Raw genomic sequence first — 17,793 nt, 5'->3', positions numbered from 1 at the left:
TGTAACACACTTTCCAATTTGCCTCACTCGGCCGAAGCGGCACTTTCCAACAGGCTGTAAAACAGAGTGTCTAACAAAAAGAGGCCTACAAGGATAACTGCTAACCGTTACATATATTTGTATTTATTGTTATTGTTGTTGTTGCTGTGGTCGGGACTGTTGTTGGACATTTACACGTCATTAGCACAGAGTGTGACGATATTGCGCACACCTTTTGCACTCAATTATTTTAAAGAACAGGCGCGACGTAGCAGAGCAACAACAATAAGAAATATAATAATAAAAACAACAAAAACAACAACAATCATTTGTTTTAATTACACTTATATAATGCAATGAATTTTAATTAGAAAAGCAGCAACTGAATTGTATTCGAGTTGCGTTTTGGATAAACGGCGTCCATTAGGGTTGTTAATATGTATGTACATATGTAGGTATATGGAGAGGTGTTGGCTAAAACTAGGAACTGACAAAGTATTGGCAAATGCTGCAGCACAAACTATATAATTGACTGTATTTTGATTAGGGCAAGAAATTGATGATGAAGGGCGAACTATGCGACCCTGTAGAAAATGCTAGCATAGATTCATCCAAACTTGAATTTGATAAATTTCAACTAACGAGTTACCAGTTAGAGAATCCTGAAAGAATTTCGCTCTTTCGCTTCAAATGGATCACCCTCTAACTTAAAGACTATTAACTTTTGAATTTTTTTAGGTTATGTTAGAGCTTTTAGCCCCATAAGTTTCTGAAAACCGACAATTTTTTCAAAAAATACAATAATAAGTAAAAAGTTTGTTTGGGTGGAGAGATCATCAACAATAACTAGGGATGAGTAATGTGAAATATTCTTTCAAGTAAATCTTCATTTTTTCTTAATATCAGAGGCTTCACGATGTCAAAATTTCGTAGAAAATAAATCTGTCTTGAACTGAAAATGCACTCCGTCTAGTGTAAGACTTTTACTTTCTTTAACTACTAGTTTAGTGTTTTCAATCTAGGATTCTCTCTGTTTTGATAGATAAATATGTAAGAGCATTTGTTCCGTAAATACTCACATAATTTTCAGATTGCCCTTAGTAAGCTAAAACGCAAACGAAACCTTAACGACAGTGCTCGGTCATTTACGAATATATGACCTATTTTACGGTTACGTATACCAAAATGATATTAAATGATAATGTAGTGAATGCTAAATAATTGTATTCGTGATGAGAAGATATCCGAGACACTCATGAAATCTCAAGAACAAATACAACAAAGAAATTAACAATGTTAAAAAAATTTCATGAAAAACATGAACCGAAACCATGAAAAAAATTTCGAATTCTCGGGAAGTCAATCAATAGTTTTGAGAAGTACTTCGATTTGGAAGTTCTGTTTGAACGCAACGTAAAGCAGGTGAAAGAAGTACTGAACCATAGAAATATATTTTGACATTTTTAGTGGCAGATTCTGCGGTTTATCTCTCTTGCTCTCTTATTCGAAAAAAGTAAATGTGAGAGCAATAATTGACCTAAGTACAAGAGAATATGCCTATACATTTTTAAAAATGTATATTACGCAGAACAATCATTTATGCCAGTTGCTTTCTCGATTTGCTCATTTTCCAAGAATACACATGAATGAAAATCTAAAGAGAAACGTAAATCTACTCTACAAAATAGTTGTTAAGCAGATTCCGAAATAAACAAGACTTATAGTTGCACTGTAAACCCTGAACAGAACACATAAAGTTTATCTCGGAGTTTGTAATACACAAAATGAAACGACGGATACTTCGAGTTAGCCATTTTCGTCTGTATATACACGAGCTAGTCTCTCAGTTTTTGAGAAATCACTCCGAAAGTCGTTTTCTCCCCTATTGAAGCTGCTCATTTGACGAAATTTTTGAAATCGGCTCACCATAGAACAAAGCTTCCATACAAATTGATCGATCAAAATCAAGTTCTCGTTTGGGAAACTTTTTTAGTTGAAAAATTATCTTCAGAAAATTTTGTATAAGATATAACTCAGTACTGTTTGGTGGCGACACACAACTGCAGAATGGGACCACTGTACCATATAGAACCAAACAAAATCAAGATACAAGATCTTTTTATACAATTTTATTCTATGAGAAATGCAATTGTGAGAAAAGGATTCTCTTCCAAAAAAATTATCTTTCTGTTACCGTGGATGGGAATCAACTAAATAGAATTAATAGTAATTTCCAACAGGGTAAATAATTATCTCGCACACACATGTGTGTGACATACCAAATAACAGTTTAATGGACGCGCATTCAATGACACCTTTTGCTTACCGACTTCGCTTATCTGGAGCTAAATAAAGGCAACAAGTCACTCACCTGTAATGAAACGAAATTGAAGAGCAGATTAATAAGAAATATTCTTTGTTATGGCATAATAAAAGATGTGTAACACATACATATTTATATTGTTCGATATTTAAAGAGGCTGAAATAAATTTTTTATAAAGGAAGCAATATTACAAATATTTTTTGTACACCCTTTATATATACGTATGTGAGTGTTTAAAAACTGTTATAAACCGGTTAACAAGGATCATGATGGAAGTAAATAACCGAAAATGTTATCTTTTGTAAGCACGCACCAAATGCATTTAGACACGCACGCACACACACATGCAACTATGTATGAGCTTCGGTGGCGGCGTGAGGCAACCATGATGGTTAACCAACACATGCTCATCAAACCGCAAGCACACAATAAAAGCAATAACATTAGCAATAATAGATAAAGAAACTTTACAATAAAATACAACAACAACAAAGGGGTGTACTGTGTACTTGTGCACGTGGGTAAATTATTGGTTCAATAAAAGTCTTACATACTTCGGGTAACTTTTGGCATTTTCCGACTTCACCTCCACAATAACGAGGTTAGTTTTTGTATATTTTTACTTTTTTCCAGTGTTTATTCACTATTTGCTGCTGCTTCAGCAATTCACGCGTTTTTATGGCATTGCTCAGTGAAATAAAGTGAAATCTTTTAAGCTGCACGAAATGCAAACGATTTGCGCCTGCCGAGTCGAACTCGAACTCAATTGCTGAGTCTAAATTTCCAAAATGTTTCTTTTTTTCACTTCCTAAATGTTTCATTTTTCTTTGCAGAGATACATAGGTTGAGCAGAAAAAGGCAGTCATCTACTATCGCTTCGGAGTCGCTTAACTTTCTGCATATACATGGGATGCCTTACTTGCCACATACTCGCATATAACGGTATTTGGATTTGCGTTTAGTGCATTCGTTTTCAGACTCTAAGGTATCACCAGTACTTGGCTGCGCACAAATCAGCTTAGGGATAATGCCGAAAGGGATCAATTGCCGCTGAGCCGTGGTGCATTTGCTGCTTTCATAAATGTATGTGGTGAAGAGAGTTGCCAGGAGCATTCGGCAACAAATGTGGGTAATAATAGTAGAAATTTAGCGAGTGTCTGCATCTCTGTAGAGCTGCTCAACTAGCTGATACAGTTTGGATTATAAGTACAGTCTGTAAAAATCGTATTTAAAAAATATTTCCCCAGAAAACGTTCTTTGTTGTCGGTAAAAGCTATAAACTGACTTCTCACGTTTTTATCACGAATTTACTTTCTAATAAAATCAATAACATATTTAGGTCCATACTTTTTCCTATTGTTGGTTTTGTATTATATTTATCGTGCTGTACAAATGCGATCGAACTTTGCTCTTCTCAAATTCTTCTCTGTAACAGCCAATCACCCCCAATTTTGGGTTCATTGATTCTGTTCGGCTATTTTGATTTCAAGTATGCAACACGTTCTGGAAAGCCAAGTTTCGAAATGATTGATAAAATAATGGAAATCGTCGAGTTCGGCCGTCATGTGTTCATTGCTATACACAGAAACTGTGGAACCGTTCAAACAAAGCTTGATACAAAAAGAAGCTCGATGTATTGGTGTGGTTACAGCAAAAACCTCATAGATCGAAATTCCATACGCGAAAAAGAATTTTACTATATCTTATATTTAGCTTAAGTACAATACCTTTCATATCAAATTCAGTGCACTCGTTATATAGCACCTAGGGAGAAATGTGGACCAATGTCATCCAAGTTTTGTTATGAACAGTCTTTACGATAAGTGTAATGTGGTCCCCAATTTAATTAAAATATCTCACATATTGAGAGATTGAGAGAGCGAGGCAGTGACGGCTATTAGTATTTAAATTTGGTATATGAGGACTTATGGAAGATATAGTAGGTCAGGGTATGCTTATCGATATACTAGAACTAACTAATACTAAGATAAGTTTTCCAAACGGAAGGATGGATGTGCGTTTATTCGGTAAAAGAGAACTTAGTGAAGACTTGACCCTTTTCCTTTATTTTTGTACCAGTCCAGAATATATTCATTACAATATTATAGCCTTATTTAAATACGCTTATTACACATAAAAAGACCGATTAGTTGCTTTTACATGTCATTTTTGACGTCATTGACAAAAGAGCAGCGCAGTTAACGAGCAGAAAATGACGAATCGAAGACAGCTATTACTATTTAAGGCATTTTAAGTTAAAGAGTTATATATATAAGCGAACCAAGCATTTCAGAATCCTAATTGTAAACTATAGTGACAGCATCAAGTGTTTTCGTTGAGCTTGGAAGAAAAAGCTCAACTCACTTGCGTTTTGCTCACGTTGAGCGCAACTTTTGGCTGCAACCGCCCGTAAACCTGATTAAAAGGTGCTAAATTAGCTTAGGTTGATGAAAATCAAATGAAATAAAATAAATTCTATGAACAAAATTAAATATTTCTCACATTTGTTCTTTAAAAATTATCAATTTCAATTTAATTATTTTCCAGACGGCAGACAAATTGAATAAATAAGTAAAAGAAATGGAAAAAATTACAGCTATCAGATGAAGCAAGAATATGGTATATATGTGTATATATGCAGTAAATTTAACTTGCAGCATTTCTGTTTCACCCTTTTATCTATTAGCCCATCTAGCAATCATCCATTTCACCGCATATCAAGCCGATCTATAACTTTATATGGTCATATATGTATGTATGTATATAAGCACACACCATTCATATGCAAAATGTAAAGAGGATAACAATTTTTGAATGGTACATTGTGATGTCTTCATGTGTCAGGATATCCACAAAAGCTTATTTTTATACCGTTGGATGCACGGCATTTTTCCTTTTTGCCACATTAGAACTTCTAAATTCTACATTTCTGTCTTTTTTAGTTCAAGTATCCTCTTTGCCAACCGCATTGACAATGAACGCATTTAAGTTTTTTACTCTATTTGCCACACAGGTAAATGCGACAATCGAATTTGTGGCAAATGCCGCAGAGCGAGGGCGTGTGTGTTGCAGGCATACCTGTGTGGGTGTGTTTGAATACATGGCTGGTGGGGTAAGTGTGTGTGTGTATCACTGTCTTGCTTGACAAAAGCATTAGGTATGTGCAACAAAAATGTGTTGAAAAGAGTAACGGAAACGGAACTAGTGATTTCGTAGAGCATTTATGCGCCAGCATCCGGAGCTTTTGCCAACAACTCGTGCTTTAGCTAGCAAAAAGGACGCGCCAGCATAACGACGGCAACTTTCGCAAGCATACACACACACATGTGTGTGTGCTACGTGCAACATGCAACATTCGCTACAAATAAGAACGAAATTGTTATTCAAATGAGTGGCAATGTCTGTTTGTTTGCAGTTTTGCTTGCTTTTGCATATTTTCTCACGATTTTTCACATTTCCAACTCGCACCCACAACAAATAGAACTTTTTTTTTCGATTTTTTTTTCCCTTTTTTGTTGTTTTTTGGTAGCTTTCCTTATATTTGGTGCAATTGTTCAGCGCTGACAGGCAGGCAAGGGGATTAGCACTCTCTTTTTTTACTCTCTTTCTCTCCATCTCTTCCAATTTGTATTCAAATTTTGGTTTGGCAGCTGAAAGCAGCATCGCAGCGACATTTCTCGACAAATTCCGGTATTTTTCCGAATTTTTAAGCAGACAAAAGTTAATTGGTGGTTTTGGTTTGCAACGGTGTGCCAGCACCTGGGGCAAGGTAACATATGTAAGCCTTAAATGATTTTGAAATTCTTGCAACAGCTGTCCAACCCATTATCGAGTAATATGCGGACCCTTGTGTTAGAAATCTCTGCGCCTTACTCCCTACTTAACCTCAACAAATAACTGTCGCCCAATAAGCTGCCGCCGTGTCGCTTCGGACCCGCAAAGCGAGTGAGCTTACGTATGAATTTACTATTTGTAACCCTCCTTAAGCTAACTAGCAAATAATTTAGTTGGAGCTTTCAGTCGAAACATAACGGTAAAGTTCACTACAACAACAACACATATTCAGTTCGCATTTCGAACCCAAACAGTTGGATGAATCCTTTCTTTTGTTAGTTTGGTTAATTTGTACGTTTATGTTTGCTTTACCAACTTTCCTCAATTTCAGCACTGCTCACTCTCTTCGCCCTTGATACGCTCGCTATGGTCTAATTATCCTTATTTATTTTTAAATACTAGTTACCACAGCAAATGCCAAACATTTCTAAATGTCAAAAGGAAGAAAAAATCAGACACTCTCGTCCTCTTTACTCCGCACTGCCAACCCGTTGCTCCGTGATTTGTTTTTCACTTTGGCATTCTTAGTATTTGGACCGTAAAAATGCGGTTAATGATACAGTTACAATTATATGTACAAATACACATACATATGTGTAATGTCTATGCATATGTGTATGTAGGTGAACACATGTAACTCTTTTCCTTCGTCGTCTGTTGTTGCCATGTGGCCATCGACTGTGCTACACAGATGTGCCCTCAAATTATATCCTAGCTGAACAATTAGTTGGCATTGAGCTGACAAAAAGTTAAGTTGCTCGGAAATAAGCTGATTTTAAATGCGGTTTAATTGAAGAGCGCAGGGTTCGTTGTATATAATTAGTAATACATACATAGGCTAATACATTAATACTATTAAAGAGAGGAAACGCAATAGCCAATGACATTTCTGGTAGCAAGGTGCCTTTAACTAAAGCTCAATGTAATTCGATCGATTTATGTATATCCATAACTAACTGAAATATTCGACCTCATACTCCTTGTCTTGTTTTTAATGACCTCCGAACCGAAAATTTCTTGATTTCTGGCATTGCCTTGGAGCAGCTTTAACACACCAAAAAGTTCAGGGTCCCAATTTAACCTAGCTTATATGAGTATTAAATTTTATAAAAATTATAAAATTTTTATTAAAATTCAGAAGAATTTACGAAGTATCGTCAATATTAAAAAAAAAAAATGTTGGAAGAAAACCTCCTTGGTATCAGCCAAAAACTGTGCTTAATATTCCAAAAAAATATACATTGTGTAAAATTTTTAAATACAAATTTTTAAAAGTTTTCAAATTGAGAAATGTTGCCATACTATGTGTAATATTTTTTAATGAAAAATAATTAATAATTTTAAATTATTAATTTTAAATGGCGCTAACAAAAACATAATTTTAGAAAATTTTATTTCAAATACATCACTTTACAGAGTTGCCCCTTATTAATAACTATTTTTAAACAGATGATAATTTAAAATACGGACACCTATTATACTTCGATTTTTATATTTGATTTATCTTAAATTTGAATATAAGTAAGAATGGGGTTGCCACCTTAATTAATTACTTAAATATATTATATATCAAAATTAAAATATTTGGCAACATTAAATAAAGCCTTATTCAAAAATTAAGGTAATAAAAACATTAACGAGGTTGCCACCAGGTTTTAAACAAAAAAAAAGTAATTATTTAAAAATAAAATATATATGGAATTTATAAAGAATTTATATTATATTAATATTTTTATACTCTCGCAACATGTTAACAGAGTATAATATTTTTGTTCACTTAACGGTTGTTCCTTCCATCCAAGGGATGTCGGTGTTGTAGAGGGGTGTAATCGGACCGGTGCCACGCCCGCAAAACTTATAGCTAAACGTTTAATTAAGGTAGAAAATTGTAATTTGGTACAGGAGATTGCAATGGCTAGGGACAATTATAGGCTAAACATTTTTTATAAGTGAAAATGGCCCCGCCCCCTAAAATGTTTAATTGATACATCTTCCAACCGCTAAAGCTATATCAACGAAACAAGCTGCGAATATGCTATTTTACCATATTTTCAAACTCTATAAAAATAGTTAAAACCAGATAATAATCACGCCCACTCAACATATAACAGTTTTGTTGAAAAATACTAAAAGTGCGATTAATCATTGAACAAATGTGCCAGAAGCATCAAATTTCACAAACAATATAGTATATAGGGCAACCACGCTCTTTCCATCTGATTCCCTCACTTTACAGCAAACATATCAAACATCGCTGAAGTTATCAAAATAAAACTCCACAAATAGAGCGCATAAGTCATTTAATCTTACGCTCAAACATTTTCGGATCATAAATTTTCAAGCACCTAGATACCAAATATTATATGTGGATAGTGCATATGGCTGATTTTTTACCGAACGTATCAGTCAATCTGTGAGGTGTAGTATTGACATTCGGGGAGAATTTTTGTGAAAACAGTATCTGGTGCTTATGTGAAAAATGTGTTAAATCGGGTCAATACTGCACTTAACCCATATACCTAATATTTATTTTATGTATGTATATTCTCGAACTTTCAGTAGACTTTATACCGCATTAATCGGTCAATATATAAGAAATCGTAATGAAAGTCAGAAGGAAACTTTTTCAAGTAACGGTGTATCTTTTTGCATAAAATGGATGAAATCAGGGCAATACTTCCCACAGGTTAATATAAAGTTTTGCCAAAATTTGAAGGTATTACCCCGGCTTTGATTCTTCTAAGTTGCGAGAGTATAAAAGGTCGGTTACATCCGAAATTAGCCCTTCCTTACTTGAATAAAAATTAGTTTGAATTGAATTTTACAATGGCTTGTATTTCCTTATTTGCGTGAAAATTAGCTACAAATTTGTCATACACAGATAAAATGTTGCACTTCGAAAGCAGCCCGCTGACAGTTTTAACCATCAAAAGCCAAACTAAACACAGAAAAACGCGCGAGTTTTCCACAAATTATTATTAATTGGCATTTTATACCTAATTTGCAAACTTTTCTTCACAAACCACCAACAAACGCACACATATATATTTACAGCAGTTGCATGATGAACGAGAAAAATGTTGCTCATACGCCCCCGCAATAGTGAGCGCAACAAATTACTTTGCCATAACCAACAAGAGCAGTGATGCGGAAAAACTGTAAAGTTCAAAACAAATTTGTCACGCAAAAGTAATTAATTAAATTTAATTGTCATGCAAACTATGCTTACTTTGTTGCTCGGTATTTGGCGTTTGGTAGCGTTTTTTTACCTCATCTTTTTGCTCATTGCTGCAAAGTGACTCTTTCTCACTGCTCTCACTCGCCTGCTACCCAGCGGTGCCTGATAATTGCTGGCGGAACAGAAGCGTACAATGCCATAAACAGATGTGCAAATAGCCAACTAAGAATGATGCAACAATAGCGGGGCAATAATAAAAAATGCAAGCAAGACTTTTTCGGGGAACAAAAGATATAATGGCAAGCAGAAATAGAAAATTCGTTGCATTGCGACCACATTGAGCCCGTGTCAAAAGCAAATATTGCTCCGTATATGTTGTAGCGTTGTGTGGCAAGCAATTGCTGGAAAATAAGTGGAACAATAATAATAGCAGCAGCGAGTGAATGAGTGTGTGAAAGTGACTGCCACCACGAAACTGAAATGTAAAAGTATTTATTTGCCACATTGCAACAGACACCAGTACGTTTTTGTGGCAACTATGTGCAAATGGAGAAGGAACAGTTAAAATAGAGATACATATTTTGTGAAGGAACCGCCAAGAAAACTAAACCAGCACACAGCGCCAGCTCGCTAGTGCAACAGACTCATTTTTAAGGCATCTCGAAAATATTCTCCATTCCTTGGTTATTTAAAGCGACATGGCACAGTTACACATTTCAGCGTCAGCCATGCAATCAACGAGCTGCCGGCCAACTAAAGAGTCAACATGGCGCACTCAACAAGACTTGACAGCAGATCCTTAAAAAAAATGACAGTTAACTTTTGCGCTGTTGTAATGAATTGAAAGTGTTGCTTTTTCTATGTCTTGCAAAGTGACTGAAGTGGCTTGCTGGTAGGTCGCTATTGACGGTGACGTCATCAAAGTGGTCTCAGGCACTTATGTGTCATCCCCGATGTCATCCGAGGTGGTTACGATTTTAAAAAATTTTATTAATAATAATATTCATTATTAAATATTTGCAAGAAAATGAAAAACGTTTGTTCGGGGCTTTTAGCTTGAGTCTAATTGCTCAGCGAACAATTCTGACCAAATTAGTTTCATTCTCAAGAAAAAAAGCAAGTTGTTGAGAAAATCCACAAATATGGAATTTACAGCTTTTTAATACACGTAAAATCATCACTTCATTTCTATATACCGAAAAATGTTTTATTCTGCTGTGCTAAAAAAGTGAGTTAGCTGTAAAATATACCTCGAACTCATTCTAGTAAAGAAAAGATATACGTAGAGGGCTCTTAGGTAACCCTGCAGAGATGAAAATTACCACAAGTCCGTGGGGACTTTTGACCACACTAGTTCTCCACACAATAACTTACCATTTTTCATTGGTTGCTGAATTATTTTTTACATACATATATTCGGCATACATATAAAATAATTTTATTTCTCTTTCTTTCAATCGTTCTCCTTATATTCCTCTCTTTCCTTCAATCGCTCTGTCTGAATCCCTGCCTCTCAACTGATCTCCTTAAAATTTTGTCTTTTTCCTTCTCTCACTTTCTTTTAATCGATATCTCTATATTTATGTCTCTCCCTTTACACCACATCTCTTCCCTTGAAAAAAAAATTCATTATAGGGCTAATCGTTTCTCGGTAAGCCTTATTTTGAGCTTATTACCGCCAAAAAAACAGCATAAGACAACGTCACTGGACTCGGATGAAAGAGAAGACCTTTTATATGGTATATGCGTGCAGAAACAGACTTTTTCCATTCACATAACCGAAGATACATAAACTAAAAGTTATACTGATACATATATTAAATTTTTCGAGTTTTAAATCGTCTACTTTTAAAAAAGAAGAAGGGACCTAAGTAAACATTTTTTAGAAATCGAATCATAGAAAAATACATAATAATTTTTTTAATTATTATTATGCATATTTTACGGTTGTGGGATTATAAGAAAATACCACCCCATGTTTTGGGCCTGTCAGCTGACGATGTGGTGCCTACTAGTAAGACTGCATTCAGACGAAGATTCTTTTTGACACTCCTTATTTGAAAATTTTCTTTTGGTGTCGTTCATTGCATTCACAACAGCGACACTAGTGCGACAACTTGAGTCTGACAATTTTCTGCATTTTCTTTTGTATCACAATTTCAAATTCATGTACGCTTCATGTCAGCGTTGTATAAGAATATTTTTAATTAGCTAATGTATATTCCTACCACGACTATGAGGAGCATGGTCCCTTTGTCCTCCATTGCCGTCCCATCGTCTTCAAAAACCGGTTTGAGCGACAAAAAAGTTCTCGTCTGAACATACTTTTTATGTAATATTTAGAGCTTCTCATGAAAGATCATTATGCCAGGTTCCCACCGACACTTAATCACGAGATTTAGCAAGATTTCGACATACAAAATTATACCTGTTTATTTCGCCATCGAGGAGATTTGAAACTAATCTACGTAAAATCTCCTTGTGCGACTCTGATTTAGCGCCATCTGTTTGTCAGTACAGTCACATTTTCACAGCTGATTTAGACACTACAAACTGTCAAAGTGAAAAAAATTAAACAAACAAATAAAGTAAAATATTAAAAAGTAAGGCAATATCGAGTAATCAAATGAAAATTGCAGAAAATAGTATCAAAAACGGAGAAAAAATGCTACAGCTTCGATCGGCTAGCCAAAAACAGCCGTTTTATAAATCTCCAATATCTCTATGGTTGTCTACAGTCTAGATTAGTAAATTAATTAAATGTAATATAATCACTTCAAACTTTTTGGTTGAAACCTGGTATTAGGGTAAACGAAAGATAAATGTGGAAGGGGAAGTTATTCAAACGCATATCGAAATAATTATTCTTATCGAAACTGAAAATTGCATTACCAACTGCATATACGAGTATTATCTAAGAATTCTCTTTATCTTTACTAAAAAGCTTGTGTAAATAACACAGAATTTAATTAGAGTCAAGAGTTTACCAACTTTCTATCTACTTGATTATTTTGAAATTAAATATTAGCTTCTCCAAACTAAGTCAACATGCACCTGCATTCTAAATAAGTTTTCGTACACTTGCAAAATTAATTTCCCTGCACTTTCAGCACCAACAACGCCGCCGCCGCCAAGATGGAAACCACAGTCCCAGTGATCCTATCATCGAGGCATTAGAGCATGAGGAGTGCGCCTTTAATGCCGTGAAATACAAAAATTAACAAATTAGCAAGTTATTGATGCAGAAAAATACTTTGGTGAATCTTTAATTAAGTGCATCCGCACTTCAGCCACACCGTCCCGTCCCTTCGCTGGCTGTGCCTTGCACAACCGCACGAAACCACTTCAACCGCTATTTAACTTAAAAGCTAAGCGATCATTTTATTTATGCAGTTTTTTGGCTTTGCCTTCGTTTTGCATTCGCTTCATCTATGTTGGTTTTTTTCATTTTAGTGCGCACTTAGTTTCGTGAAAATTGCAACATTTTGTTTTAATTTTAACTTTTTCCTATTATCCCTAAGTACTCGCGCTCGTTTTGGTAAGCATTTGATGAAATAGATGGTTGCTTCATCATTACCATCATTGCGATGAACCAAGCCACAGAAATATTACATGTAAAAATGTGCAGGGATAAATGGAAATTTTAAGGAGAGAGGAGAGTAATGAAGTGAGGAAACGGTATAATGAGGTGAGTAGGGAGAGAATAATCTTGCATTTGCATTGTGGTATAATGTTTGTGTGTAAGTTTTAATTTCTGGCTTCTTTCTAGACTCTTTCGTGGGTAATTAACTGATTCGAAACTTTTCATTTCTTAATGTTGCTTTATATTACCCAGCACATTACTAAGCCACTTGGGTAGTAGGCGATAGTTCTACAGAAATATGTTTTAGTACACTTCAGGATCTTATGATCCCGAAAGCTTAAGAACGTACTCAGATAATATATATGTCTATGGGTTTTAGGTCTCCTCCGAAGTGCTACGGAGATCCTCTTTGAATCAGAAATATACTCAAAGGTTTCACAATGTCCATTGCAAAGCAGTTTTATTTAATGTAGTACTTAACAAGGAGTCTAAACGTAAAAATTAGATTGATGAACACAACCTCTGCGTATATATTGTTCTTAAGAGGCCCGACCATGCAGTTATGCATAGAAATAGTAGCCCGAGAAAAGAAACTGATAAATTTTCCAGCCTTCAAATTGGGTCCTTTACCTTGGTTATAGGACGCAATAGGCCTATAAGGAGACTCCTTGTTAATTTATATCTGAGGTTCACATATTGAACTGGTAGATGGCGCTACAATCTGAAATTATAAGAAATCTGAATTAGCGGACCGAACCATCCAGCTTTTACCAAAAACCGCTGTTATTCTCCGAATTAATACAGCTCTAGAAATACAAAAATGAGCGGAACTCGAGTAATAATTAGAAGAAGCCTTTAGAAAAAAACTAACATTATGTTATACAAATCGTTATAAGAGGATTAGAGATCGATAAAGAGACGGCGGTCGAGTCTGCTCGCTTAAATTACATTTTTTATCTCCGGAGTTCACGGATCACTGGGATAAAACAGTTACTTAATCTCACTGAACAATTTAAACTCCGAAAGTGGACTATTTTATTTTCGATCCATGAATTATTGGTTATAAACAGTTTTGCCAATCAAGTCTTTTTTTCTCTTCTAGCTTGGTTCTAATTTTTTTTTTACATTATATAAATTATTTCTAGACAATCTGGTAATAATAAGATTTGTTTATACACAATTTTTGGGAAATTACAATCTACTGATTCCTGTTATTTTAAGTAAAAAATAACAATAAAAAACAATTTTCTGGGATAACAAACGTTGGGTAGAAATTGCTAACCACCACTCGCAATTATACCCCTTCAAGTTTGCTGATTATCATTTCACTTTGTTAAGCTCAATGAGGTCTGCACGAATTTCATGCTCGACACACAACGCTCAGCAACAGCTGCGTTCGCCAATGCCGTTAACCACAGATTCGAGGAGTAACGGGAAAATTCTTTCATAAAGCAGATATTGGAAATTTCTTCAGAGAAAACGCCATAAACTTTTACAATCTCCAAAGAATTCAGCATTTTTATTGCAAGGCAAAAACTTAGCAACCAGTAGATGAAATAAATAGTTTTCCAACGGTACATTCTGTGTTAATAAAACGAGCATAAACGAGAACAACAAAAAAAACTTAAAGTAAAGGAGAATAAAAAGTGGCCATTTTGTTTTACGCCAAATCAGCTAGCGGTCACTGGCAAGTCAACAAGGCTGAGCATAACTTTCTTCAAAGCACATAAAAATAGAAGAGAAAATAATTCTTCAGTCAATTGCCGGCAGCGAATTTTGCAAAACAATTTACAACATTTTTAAGCCATAGTACAAGTAACTATGCATCCGCTGCGGACAGCTGCGGTCGTTGTCTTTGCAAACTTACTTATGTCCATTTGGTCGCTCCATTACAAGCGTCTCTCTGTCTCTCTCTGTAGGTATGAGCCACTGAACCTGAAGCTGTCTGCACTTCGCAACTTTTGACTTCTGGCAGATGCTTGGCAACGCCTTTTTAGCATTTAGCAAGAATTTATAGCCAACAGCTAGAAATCTTATTTCAATCAGCCTTTTCGTACGCTAGAAATACGTTTACTGATGTAGATGTTAAATATAATATATGCGTTAGGATGATCCTTAAAGGAGACACGTTTTGTTTCAAAGAGAACCCTGTGTGGTTTGACTTTCCACCTGAAAATTTAGTTCCGCTAATATATTTTATATTTTATATTATATAGGTATAGTTTAGGAAATCTGTCATAAAAAGTTTCATATCACTTTTATGGCACACCCTAATTTACCAGTATATAAATTTTACTACCATTGCCGCTTTGCGTGTTTCTTTAATCAATCCTAAGTTAGTTTGTAAATTTCTATAAACCGCTGTCTTATAGTCATTATATGAATGTTATACTTATATATATATATATATATATATATATGTACATTAGGGTGGTACTCGAAAATAATTAGCGTTTGTTTCTTTTGCCGAAATACGGAGAAAAAAATCAAACAATCTTGTCGTATAATATTATCGTCTTTCAGTATTGATTACAGTTAATTTAGCGCAAGCCAATCTCAATTTCGAAGACAAGCACTACCGTCTCCAATCGGCGACAAAAATGATCCACATGTGATTACTCCAACTATAGTAGTGTCAGCGTAGGCATTGAGACTCAAACAACCTGGGGTAAAAATTATATTTATTACGCTTTATGGACCACCCTAAATTAATGGCTGTAAAATGTACTGCAATTGTCAATTTCCTTAGTTTCCATGAAAGTTGTAATTGGGCTCAGAAGAACATTCAACATTTTTATACCTCGTTGTCTTATTGCTATTAAACGAAGTTTTGAAATGAAATTTTTTAAAGCAACTTACTCGTCATAAGCTGACAGGTGTCAGTAAAATACTAATACCCTGAACATGGTACATTAAATTTGCCACGAAGTTTGTAACATCCATAAGTATATATGATATACATATATGAATGATCAGCGTGATGAGCTGCGTCGAGTTAGCCATGTCCAACTAATTGTAGTCGACTAGTCTCTCAAGTTCTGAGATATAGTTCTAAAATTTGCACACGAAAAAGAATAATAAGCTGCTTATCTGTCGGATTCGCCAATATTGGACCCCTATAGAATATAGCTGCAATACAAACTGCTAGATTAAAATCAAGTACTTGTATTAAAACTTTTTATTTGACAAGATATCTTGATATCCTTTATAAATCATTAACGAAGACAATACTACATATTGTTCAGATGGAACTCATATCGCCATTTGAACTGATCAAACTGAAGATTAAGATCTTTATAAAAAATCTTTTAAATATTGTTTATAACAAACTTCACTTCGGTGTAGCCGTAATTAGGTTTTTGATTTCTTATTTTAACATCAAAAATACAATAGCAGATTTAACGATGCCTCTCACATTCTAAATGTCTCTACCTTATTTTGCATGTGTAGAATTTAAGTCGCCATCCACCTGTTGATACACTTGGAAACTAAGCACCTAAGGCCGATGACTTCGAAGACTCGCGAATCTTGTTGTTGAGCCTTGGTTTGTTTTTAATGTAAGCCTGATAAGTCAAAGTGCACACAGTAAGTTATTATTTAGAAAAAATTTTGCCACAAGTTAGGTCAATTATCTGATGTGGACTCCGATTATTATCTTTTCCAAGATCTAAACTTTACTTCGACTTGAAACCACAAACTATCGCCATTGGAAATTTAGGCCGATTTTTGATGGTACAAGAAAGCACATACTATAAGTACTGTAATTATATATACATATACATATATATATAAGAATTGGTAAACTTTTTAGAGCAGAGATTAGTCATGATACTATCTAAACGATATTCGAACAGCCTCCAGTGAGCAATTTCAATCTTTTAATTATTATTTTTTCACAATTTACCATATTTTGACTTTATTAACTAATTACCCAATTAGTACTTAGTTGACAAAAAATTAGCGTAATAGTCTCCATTGCCAATTTACTACATTATATATATATATATATATATATATATATAATTTAATCATTTAATTTAATTAAAATATTTTTGAGGCAGATATTCAATACTTACTATTAGAAGAATATGAAAACCAAATACACTAGGTCAATTATCAGCTTAATTGTCTTCGCTAATTGTTTTATCGAACTTGGCAGTACGACTTTTTTCTAAAACTTATCTTACAGAAAACTATTCTTATGAAAGACCATGATTGATCGATATTTTAACTAAATCTATGAAGACTAGATAAGTGTTGTAGTTGCTCGCAGTTCCTGAAATAATTATTTCTAATGCAATGCGTCAATTTATGATACGCGAGATACTAACATTCAATAACAGTATGATCAAAATAAGAAATCAATAGTCATTGAAGAGAGCTAAATCAAACAAAGAAGTGGTTTAACTAAAAAAGTCTTTCAAAATAACATTGTTAACGAAGTAATCTCCCTAATATTTAATTCAGCTGGATAACTTTTTGTTTTCACTCGTAAATTGATCGGAGAAGTAGCGAATCAAAGGCGGTTATTATCACTCAATTGAGTGAGAGTGAGAGAAATGACGATGATAATTCGGACAAATTACGTCAAAATAACGAATTAATTACCAGAGTACTTTACTCAATTTATAATATAATCGGTTGCATTGCAACAAAAGTGTAGACACACCGTCAAGCGCCGCCCCTATCCAGAAAAAATGCTTTTTCACACAGTTTGCGAGAACTTTTCATTGTTTAATATGCAACCGATGTATTTATTTTTGAAGGCACGATAATCAAGTACGTTGGCGTCTATTTTTGCCGACTCGTTCGCTTTTCGTCTTCATTTCATTACACTTGGAGAAAAGCAGTCGCTCACTACTGACAATTAAAAGCAATTGACATACCAACTTCCA

The 17,793-nt window shown here is 34.6% G+C and overlaps 1 protein-coding gene and 1 long non-coding RNA gene across 8 annotated transcripts in view; both read right to left on the bottom strand.

Moving 5' to 3' along the window:
- The window catches only part of rg (A kinase anchor protein rugose), a 480,528-nt gene that overhangs the window by 227,645 nt on the left and 235,090 nt on the right, over positions 1-17,793 (bottom strand). The gene's annotated exons all lie outside the window — the stretch shown is intronic.
- LOC118681473 (uncharacterized) lies at positions 8,952-9,452 on the bottom strand. Its single transcript, XR_004977222.2, has 2 exons — positions 9,367-9,452; positions 8,952-9,293 (listed from the first exon to the last, which is right to left on the bottom strand). It is a non-coding gene; the product is annotated as an uncharacterized lncRNA (long non-coding RNA).

Source organism: Bactrocera oleae, chromosome 5 (genome assembly GCF_042242935.1).
Source record: "Bactrocera oleae isolate idBacOlea1 chromosome 5, idBacOlea1, whole genome shotgun sequence".
NCBI lineage: Eukaryota > Metazoa > Arthropoda > Insecta > Diptera > Tephritidae > Bactrocera > Bactrocera oleae.
The sequence above is the reverse complement of the archived record's forward strand: the minus strand, read 5'-3'. Positions and strand labels throughout refer to the sequence as shown.